The following is a 10,852-nucleotide window of genomic DNA, read 5'->3' on the forward strand; positions in this document are numbered from 1 at the left end:
TTATGAATTGTCGGGCATATGAACAATGGATGAAAAGAAATCCTATAAAATATCGTGAGCAGCCTACTACCAATAAGGATGACAGCTTTAAAATCATTATGAATGCTATCTGAGCATATGCCAATAAATGGGCCAAAAGAGAAGAAGAACCTGTTGAATGTCTTTCAGAGTGGATTAAGTTAGTTTGTGGATGTTGTCATTGGTAGAATAAACAAACTGAACAAGTATTTGTCACAGAGTGACGAAATATCCCCCGCCTGTACACCATAGTACCAAATATGAAGACAATCCAGCGATTAGTTCTTGAGATATTGTGGCAACACCGTTTTCCAACTCCAAAAACAGATTTGCCTGCTGTGACCTTGAAAATGGGGTCAAGGTCACCAAATCTGACAGGTGTATGCGGTGTCTGTATATACACTATAGTTCCAAATATGAAGACAATCCAGCGATTAGTTCTTGAGATATCGCGGCAACACTGTTTTCTAACTCCAAAAGCAGATTTGCCTGCTGTGACCTTGAAAATGGGATCAAGGTGACCAAAACCGACTGGTGTCTGCGGAGTCTGTATATACACCATAGTTCCAAATATGAAGACAATCCAGTGTTTAGTTCTTGAGATATCGCGGCAACACCGTTTTCCAACTCTAAAAGCAGATTTGTCTGCTGTGACCTTGAAAATGGGATCAAGGTCACCAAAACCGACTGGTGTCTGCGGAGTCTGTATATACACCATAGTTCCAAATATGAAGACAATCCAGTGTTTAGTTCTTGAGATATCGCGGCAACACCGTTTTCCAACTCCAAAAGCAGATATGCCTGCTGTGACCTTGAAAATGGGGTCAAGGTCACCAAAACCGACTGGTGTCTGCGGAGTCTGTATATACACCATAGTTCCAAATATGAAGACATTCCAGAGATTAGTTCTTGAGATATTGCGGCAACACCGTTTTCCAACTCCAAAAGCAGATATGCCTGCTGTGACCTTGAAAATGGGGTCAAGGTCACCAAAACCGACTGGTGTCTGCGGAGTCTGTATATACACCATAGTTCCAAATATGAAGACAATCCAGTGTTTAGTTCTTGAGATATCGCGGCAACAAACAGGTGGGACGTACGGACGGACGGACGGACGGTCGTGAATACTATATCCCCCGCTTCGCGCTTTCGCGCGGCGGGGGATAAAAAGAAGAAACAGAAATGGAACAAACTGACTCAATTCCAAGCAGCTGTTATCCAAAGTCTGACTGCCCTACATAAAAAGTTTGTAGTTGTCCCACTGATAAGACCACCGATATAGTTACATGTCTATCTTCTAACGTGTGAAAATTGAGAGCCAAATGTCATCTGAACTTAAATGAGAAAACAATGTGTGAAATGCTGGACTTTCTCACTGATAACATATATGTGAAATTTGGGGCTCTTTCTGACTTAACAATTGGAATTTCTGCTCGGGTTATTGGACTAAAGTGACGTGCATGCACGTGTGTGTAGGAGTTTTCGCTAAGGTTTGCTATGGGGGATAGAAGTGTACACACAATCATGTTTTGACTGAATTGAACAGGTTCTATTTCTCAGACTGCAGAAACTCAAGCAAATCCATGAGTTTGTGAGAATCCACATGATATTCGTCTCATTTGTCTCCAATCCTTTCTGGTAATATCATAAATATAGAACGTCACCTCCAGACAATGAAATTCCATTGGACGTAAAAGATAGTGCTTCTTTGGTTGTGTTAAGGATAATGGTTAATGTTTGAGGCAGGGATTGGGTCGTACACTTTCTGTGCTCAGCAACAGATCTCTCTTTTTGCATAGTTTTATGGAGTTTGGGAATCCAACACAAAAGAGGAATGGACATGTCTTTAGGTTTAAGAGTTAAAGGTTGATGCATGGTTTGGTCAGGTTTGTCCTCAAGGTAACATATTGTCTATGTACTTTATTTGACATGCCACTTATACCACGTTCTGCCAGTCAAACAGTTTATACCAAGTTCTTTGTTGAAATAATTAATTTATTGATGGGTGTGTTAGTTCAGGCCTTGTCAGTGGGAACAACCACAAGGTTTATCACGGAGAGCAGACATACTTTGCCTATCAGGTGGATGGGACAGAACAAATTTATTTCGATTGTTTCCTCTTTTCCAGTTTGTCCATTCTACCAATGACAAGGCTCTGAATTAACCAACTCTGAAAGACATTCAATGGGTTCCTCTTCTCTTTTGGCCAATATTCTCGCATATGCTTCGCCAGCATCCCTAATGATTTTGATAAGTTGTGATCCCAATTTGTAGGAGGCTGCTCACAATATTTTGGTCCATAGTTGAATAAATGACGAAGGTTGTTAAAGTTGTAAAGTTGTTAGAGAAGTCAGGTGTGGTTATATGGCCAGGAGGTTGGTAGTAATATGGTGAGTCTTGGAATTTACATCATGAGTTGCCAAATCAACGTCATGCAGCACGTTCCTATAATTGAACAATTTGGATGAAATGGTGTTTGTAAAGGAAAAAGAAACTGTTGGTGGTTTCTGAAATTTGAACGTTTGTGGGAAATTTCAAATTCAATAACAAGCGGTCTTTGTTTGATTGATTAGAATCTGTTTCTGGATTTTCCAAACGTTTCAAAACAGAGCAGAGTTATTCCAAGTGCGTTCATAGCGATGCGACAGTCGAAAGTCCATGCTAAATAACAAAGTAATGCTTCAAGCGCTTTGCGGGCCGTGGAGTGCATCATATAGAATCATTGTTTACATTGTTTGTTTACTGAATTGTAATGTATTGTTTTCTTTGTAATGTATTGTATTCCCTTTTATACATTTGGTCAAGTGTTAGGTTACATCCTTAAAGCCACTGAAATGATTGAGTTTTGGAGTTAATTCACACTTTGAACACTTGCTTCTAAAGGAAAACCCAAACGGACGCAGGTCGTACGTTGACCAGTCTGACTCAACCCACAGTCACAAACATCGTGCTCACAGGCCAGAGAAACCTACGACCACTAGATCCTGGCCCGTTGATGGACACAACACTAACCGTGACGCTACTCGTGACATACCGGTTTTATGATGAAGTGGTGTCGGTAGTTCCGGCTGTGTTGATACATGATACGAAGGTTATCCGTGAACACTTAAACGGTATGATCATGTTTGTTTGTATATTGTTTGACGCTGCACTCAGCAATATTCAAGCTATATGACGGCGGTCTGTAAACAATCGAATCTAGGACCAAACAATCCAGTGAGTGACATCATGGGCATAGATCTTTGCAATTGGGAAACGATGACATTCATTAACAAAGTCAGTGAGTCTGACCACCCGATCCCGTTAGTCGCCTCTTACGACGGGTCGTCTTAGCACTATGATCACTTTGTAGAACGGTACCCTGGGAAGGATTCTCTTCAGGATCAAAACGTTGAAAGCATTCTCTACCGTTTTGATTACAATGTGTGTGAGTTTGGGTGGCACTATTAAAAATCGTAATTTTAGCGTAAAAGGAATGGGCGGAAAAACGAAACGGTGTTACTCAATGTTTCAAATAATCCAAAGTAACAGATAAGTAACTTGGACAAGTAACTTGGACATGCTCCTGTTCCGCGAGGAGACGGAAGTTGGGCTGAATACGTTCCAGTATTTGAGATAATTCACAATTTTGCACTTTGACTGTGCTCTTAAAGTACCTCAAAATGCATTCTATCTTCAAAACAGCTTCTCAGTAATTTTTGGACCAATGATTTGACCAATCTGAACCTTCAGTCATGTCTGTTCCAACAAATAAAGGTCTGATTGTCTCAAAGAGGCCCGCCACAGCTGCTTTGAAACTAGGTACACGTGCAGTTGGTAGTAGGGCTCAATAATTTCGGATTATTCTTAATTTTGATTTGACCTTGACACGTTTTGACCTTGACACTTACATTCTGACCTCGACATTTACATTCTGACCTCGACACTTACATTTTGACCTTGACAGTTACATTTTGACCTCGACAATTAACGTTTTGACCTCGACACTTATGTTTTGACCTCGACACTTACATTTTGACCTCGACACTTACATTTTGACCTCGACAATTAACGTTTTGACCTCGACACTTATGTTTTGACCTCGACACTTACATTTTGACCTCGACAATTAACGTTTTGACCTCGACACTTATGTTTTGACCTCGACACTTACATTTTGACCTCGACACTTACATTTTGACCTCGACACTTACGTTTTGACCTCGACACTTATGTTTTGACCTTGACACTTACATTTTGACCTCGACAATTAACGTTTTGACCTCGACACTTATGTTTTGACCTCGACACTTACATTTTGACCTCGACACTTACATTTTGACCTCGACACTTACGTTTTGTACTCGACACTTACTTTTTGACGTTGACACTTACAACGTTTTGACCTTGACACTTACATTTTGACCTTGATACTTACATTTTGACCTCGACACTTCACTGGCTTCCATCATCCCAATCAGTCCCCGTGGTTGTATACCCTGTCGCATTAGTCATTCACTGGCTTCCAATTATCTTAATCAACCTTCTGTGTCCATTAATCAATTTACTGTATAAACATTGATGTTAATAAGTATATATACCTATGTTGTTCAGCACTATCCAACACTTGCTTGATACAGGTGTTAGGATCTACACCGAAACGTCGCACTAATTTTAATAAAGAAGTTGTTCATCCATAGAACTTGTCTTTCTTCTTGATATTATGTTTCATGGGATACTGTTTGTTGTTCGTGTAGCTAATACATTTATGGTTAGAATTATCATCTAAAGTAACATATTGCAGTTCAGCATTACATACACTTGTGACTGGTGTCATGTAATCTGGTTTATCTTTATGGGATATTCCAAGGATAGTTCAACAGCTGTGTTAAATTGGTTTCAAACAGATATGGCTTCTAAGACACCAATGACAACATAACTGTAGAGGAACTGTGGCTCTCTGTAAGGAGACAATTAGAACTGAGCTGCATGTAATATGTTGGGAGAAAAGCCGGTGAATTCCATCACCGATCATGAAACCTGAACAAAAGCTACAGCCCTGTTCAGCTAATGAATGTATGTTCTTTAAATACACTCGTGATTGGTGTCTTGTGTCTCCAGTATTGTTCCTTAGCTGTGTTCAATTAAATTCAAACAGTAATGACTTCCAAGACATAAATGACAACAGCCACCAGGCTTATGAGTCTGAATGAATGAGTGAGTTAGTTATACATACTCTCGCTTTGAACTGTATTTAGTTATCTGCCAAAACAGTTTCCACTGGCTGAGAAGGGCAAACTTAAAGCTCCACCCTGACTATAAATAGCCCGCAAGGTGGCGGTGTTTCAGTTTCGAACAATGACTGACAATGTAAACACAACCGAGTGTCGGGAGAGGTTTTTTGAAAACCATACGGGAACCAGATCACCATTGACCGTCAAACTTCGTATCAACTTGAATAACAAACCATGGATACAAAAAATGGCTCCATATCAAGATATAAGTAAATAAATTTTCTGTAGTTTTATCATAAAAAATCGAATCGATCGTGTTTGGCGTCTGCATCAATCACAGTGGGCGGAGCTTAATTACGTTAGCGCTATAAATAGCAAAGCACATGGTCATGTGTACATGTGACACATTTAATGCATTTGTGGTCAAAGTGTATTGTGTTGTATATTTTTACGGCAGAACATCAGTTTCGGTTAATGTAACAGTAACGATACTTAAATACGAAATTGACGACGCGATTCTTTCAGTTCTATCCGAAAATTACAGATACTTGTTTAGTTTTGGTCATTTGCATTCAACAGTTAGATTTGTGCCACACAATAATCAGTTTATATTCATAAAACGTAAATTATTACAGATTTTTCAACTAGTGTTTAGGAAGGGGCCTAACTTGAAGCACCAGAAGTTACGCCAATATTCCTCAACTTGACTACAATAGATGAATATGTCACGTGTATCAAAATAACAATGCACATAAGCAACTGGTAAATAAGTAACGAAATATATTTGATGATTTGACCTATAGAAGGCGTATCCAGATAATATTGTACTTACGATAAACGAAAACTCCAATACACATATTCCAAGACAACTTTAATTATGAATTTCCTTCACTTTCACAGAATTTTCACACACAAAACTGAGTTTGATCATTAGATCCACACTTGTCCCATGTATTTTTGTTCGGGGTATTTGGATACACTTAGCGCACAAGTTTTAAAATACAATCTGGGATCCCTTTCCCGTTTTGTCCACACCAATCCTTCATCTGCTCAGAGACCATATAATATTATATGGTCTCTGATCTGCTGCAACGTTTAATTCCGTTTCTTCAAGTCCAAGTATCTACGATCTCTCCAAACACTTCGTCCAGAAGCAATGTGCTCGAATCGACGAATTTCTGCAACATGCTGGCCGCACCATTCCTTAACTGCGATTGCCTGTGCCGTGTCACGCATGGTTGACAAAAGAAGTGCGAACATACATATTCGGCTTCATCTGGTTCCACAATGAAATCTAGCTGTGACACTGATTCACTAATCCCAAGAATCGTCACTGAATTTATCAAAGTTTCTGTTGCCCTTACAAGGGCGGGAAGAGAGGCGCCATCTTGTCGATTCGAGTTGTGAATCGGAATGATGTCATCTTGAACTGGAACTTTCTCCACGATAAAGTCACCAATGTCATAATCGAAATGACATAAGGCTCCCTGATTATCTCGAACAATTCTTCGTCAAAGTAGGCTTCACATGAAAATCTTCTGTTGCTCATATTGAAGACAAGCGAAATTGCAAAGATCTTCACAGTTGTAAGCAGCAACTCGATGCGCTCATGGGGCGTGGTTGCTAGGAGATCGCGTGGTCAGAAATGCGAAAATAAAAAGTTTTAGAAAGTAATAAAAGAAATACCCAGTGCAATGAAAAAGTACCATCTACGGGATATTTTTTAATTATAATATTCACGAAAAAAAAAATATTTTCTAAAAATGCAAAATAATTTATTAATTTATCCCAAGGTCGTAACCCTGATCACATGGTGGAAGAAATCTTTGCGATGACGCCATGAATGAGGCCGTGTGTATTACATTGTTGAATTCAACTGCCCAGGAAGATTTGTTGAGGCACTGACATTATGACAGATGCTCGTAATGGATGGAGAGAAAAATGTATCTGAGAGAAACATTGTTGCTTTGAGCTTCGAGACAAAACACGACTGCCAAAGTAGCAAGCGACCTGAATGTAAGCTTGATGAAAGTAATGATGAAACCCATTTTCACGCACATGACAGAACTAATGTGAACAAATATTTATCTGAACATCGTTTCGAAGTCTGTGAGGCTGTCCGTATTTGAATATATTTATCTCCATTCCGACGTGAAATAATATAATGTCTTCGTGTTTCAATTTTGCTGCGGCAGTGGAAAATTGCCCACCGATCTAATAAAAGAAATACTTCTACATCTACAACTGCACCGTCATAAAACCAGGTCAACTTTATCTTTGTTCCGTTGTTTATTAAAAATTCGTTTCCGAAGCAAAGCGAATCGATCTACATCATAAATTAATTCATAGACTTGATTCTAGTATCAAGTGTTTTTTTAAAATGTTATAACATTACTTACACAATTATTAAAAGGCATTTTTTGATAAGTCATATATTTTATTTCGTCCGCCCGCTCTCTGATTAGTTGAGGCTTGAGGGGAGAAACACATACAAACAATATAGATGGCCTTATGCAAATGACACTTGGCATGCCAATCAAAAGGGATGTGGGTCACTGGGACCCGCCAAGTTTCACGGATCGAGTTACTTCGGCACGAAGAGCTTCATCGGACAAGTGAGACTTTGCCAAAATACATTGCTACTGGGCAATGAAAAAACGACAAGAAACTACTTTGATCAATTGAAAATATTTTTGACCAGGTTTTTTTACACGATCGTTGTCATCCAGATGAGGCAAGATGAACACAACGAAGAAAAACATTGTTGAAATCACCGATTGCCGTATATATTGTGAGAAATGCTATTTATAAACTGCAGATATACCGTACACCACAGGATAACGATTGGTGCCCCAACACATATTATGTTTCTTGTTCATTTACACTGCTCATATGCATTACGACAAACATATTTCGTTCTAGTCTAGAAATCTAGAACTATAATTTGTTTGTTGGATAAATCGTGGACATTCACACGGTATCATTTTATGAAGATGTGAATACGACATGGCAGGTAAGTTTTGAAACCAAAGATAAACGCGTTTGTTGAAAAGTCTTGGAATCGTTTGTTAGATATTTATATTACCATTAAAACTTACGTCCTTGTTGTCAAACGGCCCACGTGGGTGGGTGTTTACATGACGTCACCCGTTTACGCATTAACCAATGAAATCTATGTGTTTATGATGACGTCATATTGACCTGTCAGATCACTTGTATAAGCTCCGCCCACTAGAGTGCGGTAGTTACTACCGCAGATGGGGCTTTAAGATGAACATTATATGGATGGATCACTAAAATACAGTGGTGACACCAGGTGTCAGCAGAAAGGGTTCGCATCTCCTGCGCTATCAGTCTGGATCAGACAATCCAGTTATTAGGATCATAAGCAATCACCCATGTCAATGTTGTATGATGCTGTCAACCAAGTCACCAAGCATGACCACCCGCTCCACTAGAGTAAGTGCCAGTGAGTAAGTAGGAGACAAAACTCACAGAGAAAATCACAGTATGAGTTAGCACATGAGAGGAACCAAGTGACGTAGGTCCTAGATGTTTCCCGCGTTGGTGAAACCGACGACACATGGAGCTGACAAATCAAGAATCATAATCAGTGTTAAAGTAGGATTCTATCCCAACTAAGGGACATATAGTATGACCAGAAATTTTAGGGATATGTTTAAGTGGATATCTGGTATAAAAAATACTGACAAGCTATCAAGTGCTTGGTTTCACTCAAGAGAGACAACTCAGTTAATCCTATTTGTGAAGAGGTAAACCCCCTTTGTTTACTTGCTAGCAGACGTCATTTTCAGTGATCCTCAGTATGGATGATTTAGAGAAGAGGAGGTTGATTTTAGAGTATTATAACAAGGACATCAGATCAGCGAAAGTGATTTCAAGTAGAACAGGCATCCCTTTGTCCACTGTTTATCGTGTTTTGAAAAATATTGAAAGTGGAGATGGCATTGAGCACAAAAGAGGTGCAGGTAGGTCCAGAAAATTGACAGTCAGTGACAGGAGGCGGCTGGGTATTCTTGTTTCTAAAAACAAACGAAGGACTTTAAAAAACTTAACACTTGATATGATTGATAGAGGAACTGTGGCTCTCTGTAAGGAGACAATTAGAACTGAGCTGCATGTAATATGTTGGGAGAAAAGCCGGTGAATTCCATCACCGATCATGAAACCTGAACAAAAGCTACAGCCCTGTTCAGCTAATGAATGTATGTTCTTTAAATACACTCGTGATTGGTGTCTTGTGTCTCCAGTATTGTTCCTTAGCTGTGTTCAATTAAATTCAAACAGTAATGACTTCCAAGACATAAATGACAACAGCCACCAGGCTTATGACACTGAATGAATGAGTGAGTTAGCTTTACATACTCTTGCTTTGATCTGTATTTTAGTGGCACTCATGAAGAGCAGCCTCCTCGTGGTGAGTGCTGGGTAACGCTAAGAGCTCTACCCGGGGTAGAATGTGTCCTCAGGACCTCATTGCTGGTCGTATGAGGCGACTAAATTGGGCAACCTTCTTGCCGTGGGTTGCGCCCCTGTGTCGGCAGAGGAAGGGAGTCTGGTAGTTGAGGGAGCCGGGGCCGGCAATAGTGTTCCACACGACTTTGACCCTAACTTTGCCTGAACGGGTGGTAAGATGGGCCCGATCCTGTTAATCAGCAGGTCATGCCAAGCCCTGTGCATAATATTGTTCAGCACAAATTTGTCAAAATGTTTTGTTTAGTCTTGGCCAAATGATGTTTTGTATGAATTTCAAATGTATACGATATGGCTGAAACATTGCCGATCTTAAATCTTAACTCACTCACTGAAATGTATAGTTCCAAATTCGTAAATTGCCTAGAGTTCTATGCCCAGAAGACGGTTGCTCATGGGCCAATCTGGATACTCCATTTTTGGTGGGGAGCTCGGATGATGAAAGTTACACAAGACATGGATTACGAAAGCCCCCTAAAAACAACGTCCTCTTGATACTGATGATAACGAACATAGACCGGCCAAATCCATTGTATACTGCAACGTTTCCTGGTTATTGTAACTCTCGACAAGACGCCTCTCAAATTGAACCTGTTTTCAATAAAGGGTAATCAGAGCATTGCAGGCGAGGTGAAAAGCATGAAACGCTTACGATCCGGCTCTATCTTAGCAGACTGTAACAGGAAACCTCAATCTACTTGTCAAATGAACTGTTTGTTGGAGTCCCGGTTTTGATCTCTGCTCGCAGAACTCTGAACACGAGCAAAGGGATTGTGAGAGATAGAGACAGATTATTCACTGACATGACTGAGATTGACATTGTTTCTGAGATGAAAGATCAAGGAGTCATCTTCGTCAAAAGGTTCACAACCTGCAAGAACAACCAAACTCAACCAACCAACACGTACCTCTTTTCCTTTTCCTCTCCGACTGCTCCAAAATTAAATTCACTCAAAATGCCAGTTTTGCAGATGCCAAAACAACGTGTTCAAACTCATGAACCAAATATATCTTATGCGTTCATTACCAGGGCGCCATCTGAACCAACCCCCAAAATACCCACTGCAACAACATTTTCAACACACTGCCAATACTGGGTAACCTCGGATAATCCTGAAATTGTCTCA

Source organism: Haliotis cracherodii, unplaced genomic scaffold, assembly GCF_022045235.1.
Source record: "Haliotis cracherodii isolate W230 unplaced genomic scaffold, xgHalCrac1.p SCAF_11, whole genome shotgun sequence".
NCBI classification, from domain to species: domain Eukaryota; kingdom Metazoa; phylum Mollusca; class Gastropoda; order Lepetellida; family Haliotidae; genus Haliotis; species Haliotis cracherodii.